Raw genomic sequence first — 4890 nt, 5'->3', positions numbered from 1 at the left:
AAAATCAAAAAAAGAAAGAAAGAAATTAGACATTCAGAGAGAGAGAAAAAATCTAACTATTGAGAAATATATGAATATCTTAAAAATGTGTGATTACAGATCACACCATCGCCATCAGATATCATTTACTCTTTACGCCTACTGTTTACCTGACAGACATAGAACCACCTACTGATCTTGCTTTGATCAAAATTGATTTTATGTAACAATCAATCAATACACCAGATGGTAAATTGTTTTGGTGGACAGATGTGTCCCTAAGGCCCCCAGTAGATGTTTAGTTTATACTCAGAAGGCCCTCCTTCTATAAACGCTCACTATAGTATAGCTGTAGAGGAATTCATAGGACAGTGTAGGACATCTTCTTAATGCCAATTCATTACAATTGTTATCTCAGGACACAAAGACAGCAGGTCCAGACCATACTCTTTGTAAATGTACTTGCAACACTAAAATAAGCTTAGACTTAAAGTGATTTTATAACAAGATATGCAGTTAACTGACATCTTCAGTCTTACATCAACCGGATATCATGTGCTAGCTGGAGTAGGCAAAGCTAGCTTACATCAGAGGACACACAGACTCATGTGATATTAATTACAACCAGTGGTGGACAGTGACAAAGTAAATTTACTTGAGTATTGTACTTAAGTACATTTTTTAAGTATCTGTACTTTACTTGAGTATTATTTTTGGGGGATACTTATTACTTTTACTCCACTGCATTCAGAAGATAATTATTGTACTTTTGACTCCACTACATTTCTATCAGTGCTCTAGTTACTCGCTACTTTAGCTTTGACGTCAGCTCATGAATTTCCTTCTCTTTTCTGAGACACAGAGCAAATTTCACTCAGATCAGGCAGTTCCTGTAGAGGTGGTAATGATGTCTATAATTCTCCACCTGAGCACTCATGGCCATATCTTCAGCCTGTGTTAGAGGTTTTTTGAAATGAAGAATGATACGTGTCGTTTGAAATGTTCTCCCTGTTTCCCACTCTGCACAAACATACAAAAATTCAATGTCCAACCTGAGAAAGCGTGTTGAGCTACGTAACATTTGTTTCATTCCAGATGAACATTTCAAACTAAGTTGTCTGTGCTTGGAGTAACTTAGTTGCTGTTTTTATTCCATGGTTTAGTTTTTAGAGATTTCAAGTAATGTTTTCTAAATAAACATAATGTAACAGAATGTACTTCTATGTAGTCTTGACTGCCATCATGCTTTGTGAAAATACAATGTTTTGAGATTTTTTAAAAGTACTTTGAATACTTATGTATTTGCAAAAGCAAATACTTCAGTACTTTAACTCAAGTAATAATTTGACAGAGCAACTTTCACTTGTATTGGAATAATATTTGACCTGGAGGATCTGTACTTTGACTTAAGTAATGAAGCTGTGTACTTTGTCCACCACTGATTACAACATTGTGTAAATAAAACCTGGACTTAATGTGTAAGAAGCAAAGTTTGATGAAGACACTAAAACTTCCAGCTGTAGTCTAAAAGTCTGAGTAGTTAGTCAAGGCTGAGATGAGTATATTTTTTAAATATGATTGGTCCAAGAATACAATTCGACACCCACAACATTAAATAAGCTGCTAAGCTAGTAGGTGGCTGAGGGCAGCCTCATATTTGTTGTATGGTGGTGTAGATCATCATGCCAAATCTAAGCTGATACATTTTCCATTGTGGTTGTGAAATAAAACAATAAACAATACTTTTTACACTTCAGTTCTACAACACATGGAGAACTAATGCCTAGACAAGGCTGGTTGCCCGGTAACTATTCCGTCAGTGCATCTTGAAGGTGTGAATGTTGCCCCACACCCTGCCTCTGCACACTCTCATCAGACACGTGCATCACTGAAGGCACGTGTAGACACATTTCAGAAAGGGGCTGCTTCAGAAAAGGCTAATTTATCCATATCCGTTATGCGTAGGGGTTAGAGGCGCTGAAAAAGAGGAACAAGTGTGAGATCATTGTTCTCATGAAAGACTCTGCTGCTGCTGTGTCTAAAGCTGTGTACTTACTGATCAATTTCAACATTTCACATGTTGTCATCTTTGTTGGTCAGTGTCCTTTTTCCAACGTGAATAACATGAGAATCATCCCACTTAAAGGTACCCTGAGGAGTGTTTCTTGAAAATAAATGTGTAATCTTTATATGAAGTGTTACTGACCTACATACATTATGTAGGTCATTATCTATCAATGTGTTTCCATTCACATAAAGGATTTAAAGAGCAGATTTTTTTAAACAGCAAATTCAAGTCTGTATAGTTTGAATCTGTTCTTGCTAGTAAAAAGTTAAAACGTCTTCCTCTTCTTCACTGCATCTGCTGGCATTTCTGTGCCTGTTAACTCCACCAGCTGTCAGCAATTAAACAGCTGGGATGATGTGAAATGCTCAGTCAGCACATGTATAAGTGAAAACAAAACCCATGGGGTCCACTCATCAAAACACTGCTCTCTACACAGCTAGTGGTCTAAAATTCCACAGGGTTCCTTTAAAATCTGTTCTTCAGAGCGACTAAAGGTTCATCCTCTAGGGCCTTACGCTGTCAATGTTTTTTTGTGGTAGTGAAATGTTTCTGCAGTGGTCCTTTGGGGCCACCATATCATACCCTCCATTAGTATTTCAGAAACAAAGTGACACTCTCTCATCAATATCTTGGAGGTGGTTGCTTTAGGGATAATGCTAAGGTTTTCACTGGCTGTTAGCATTTTTAAAGGTCCGGTATGTAATATTTAGAAGAATTTAGCAGAACAGACTTGATCAAATTAGAATATACTATTGATAAGTATGTTTAAATAAGTGTACACTCACCTTGGTATAAAAAAAAATTCTCTTTTTGTTAACTCAGTTTGAGCCTTAGAGGCCACCATTTCACTGCTATGCTTCTACCATTGCACAGAACAGACAAACGAGAGAAAAACATGTATTTAGTGGCCGTGTGAAATGAACCGATTGGAAGATAAAGATGTTGTTGTGCACAAAATAATTCATAGAGATAGACGGTTTTAATGGTATAAACCTGACAAATGGAGGATTATTTTTTGCGTGACAGGAGCTTTTTGTCCTCGAGGGCCACCATCGCTTCACAGACAAAAGTGGAGGGCAAGGAAACATTTCAATCTAGAATCTGAGCGCTAGATTTCCCTAAATATTCCAATTTTAACACACCTTGATTTTAAGATCTTCTGACACCTCATTTCATTTCACATCTTAATGTTGGCATCATAACTCTAATTAGCATAAGGCTTCCATATCTGGGACAATTCTGGCGCATATAGATAACCTGTCCGGCTGTCAGCCGACTGGCGGAAGGCAGCCAGAATCGGCCCAAAACTGACTGCTATCTGGGTCTGCTGCAGCTGTTGAATAGCTTTTCCTCGTTTTGGGTTACTTTGTTTTAGATGATCACTGTCTCTTCTTTATTTATCCCTTAGGCACTGTAGCTGTGACTGATGGCTGGCTTCAGCCATGAGAGGTACACTAGTTTAACAGATCAGTGGCCCTGTCTACAGACACTACAGAAGATCACATACTTTCATATTTCGAAGGGGGCGTCATATCGGGGTCAGTTTGGTATCAAAAAACTTTTCACACATTTATATTTGAATAGTAGCTGTAGATCTAACCACTTTGCTGATAAAGATTTTACATTTCTAAAAGGATTACTCTTCTATTTTTTGTAGATGCAATTGTTCAACAGTAAATAGGTTTAACACCAAATAGTTTCCTGCACAAAAACATTAATTTTTTATCTATTATAACAAAGCAATTAAAATTATAATTGCATTTTTTTTTTTACCTTTGACCCTTTCAGTTTTTTTTTCCACTAAAGCAACATTGTAAAAGCATCACTTTTTGTCACACTACATGTTTTACAGTGTAGTATTGCCTCTGTCATAGCACTAAGTTCTGAATAAGTCTCTTCATCTGCCCTACATATCAGGTGTTACTTCTGTTTCAAGATGTGCAAACAGCGTAGTTTGTTGATGCCAGCCTTCACTTGTGTGACAGGAAACTAAAATAGAGCATCCTCCTCTCATCATGTGGTTTGCTTCTCCACTGAAATAACAAGCTAAACTTGACTTTGTGTTGTACTTCCCTCAGTGCCAGTGTTAGACTCGTCCTGCAGTCAAAGACACGCACAGCTCTGTGACTCACTCTGGTTCTTTCTGTCTTTATTGTCTACAGTGTCAGCATGTGTTTGCTGATTTGTCTCATAAATCAGTTCTATCGTTGTATAAATTTCCCTTAAAGTTGAATGTTTGTGATGCTATTAAGGCCTCTGATAGCTCCAGCCAGCCTCTGCAGCCACAAAGTTGTGACCGAGCTTCTATCTGTGTCAATTTTAGATTTCTTTCAGTTCCACACTTCCGCTGTATTGAACTTAGCAATCATCTGAAAACTACAGCTAAACAATTAGTTTAAACAATCCACTAAAATGGATTGCACTGAACTTTGCAAATACACAGAGCCAGTTGACAACTCAAAACCTGCTACATGGCATGTTAGAGATCTCCAGCCAGAAAATGCACTTCAGTTGTCTGCTAAATTTTGAAACTGCTGAGAGTAATGTCACTTCATGTTGATTTTCCAACATTGCTGAACATTTGATCATATCAGCTCCTCAAGTGTGAAGAAAACTTTTTTGAGGTTTTACAGTGATGTAAACTTAATTTTGATTCAGCTGTGGGCTATTACAAACACAAAAGTCTTCAGGGCTCTTTTCTTTGTAGCACTCAGGGTCAAGAAATACATGTAACAAACCCATCGGTACGTGTGCAAACCCGAGCTCTAAAAACAGGGTTCGCCTTTTCAGTTTCTGTGTGGCCACGTGACTTCCTCCCTGCTTCTGCAATTCTCTCTGCTGCA

Source organism: Notolabrus celidotus, chromosome 8 (genome assembly GCF_009762535.1).
Source record: "Notolabrus celidotus isolate fNotCel1 chromosome 8, fNotCel1.pri, whole genome shotgun sequence".
Lineage (NCBI taxonomy): Eukaryota > Metazoa > Chordata > Actinopteri > Labriformes > Labridae > Notolabrus > Notolabrus celidotus.
This window is presented reverse-complemented; position numbering follows the sequence as displayed.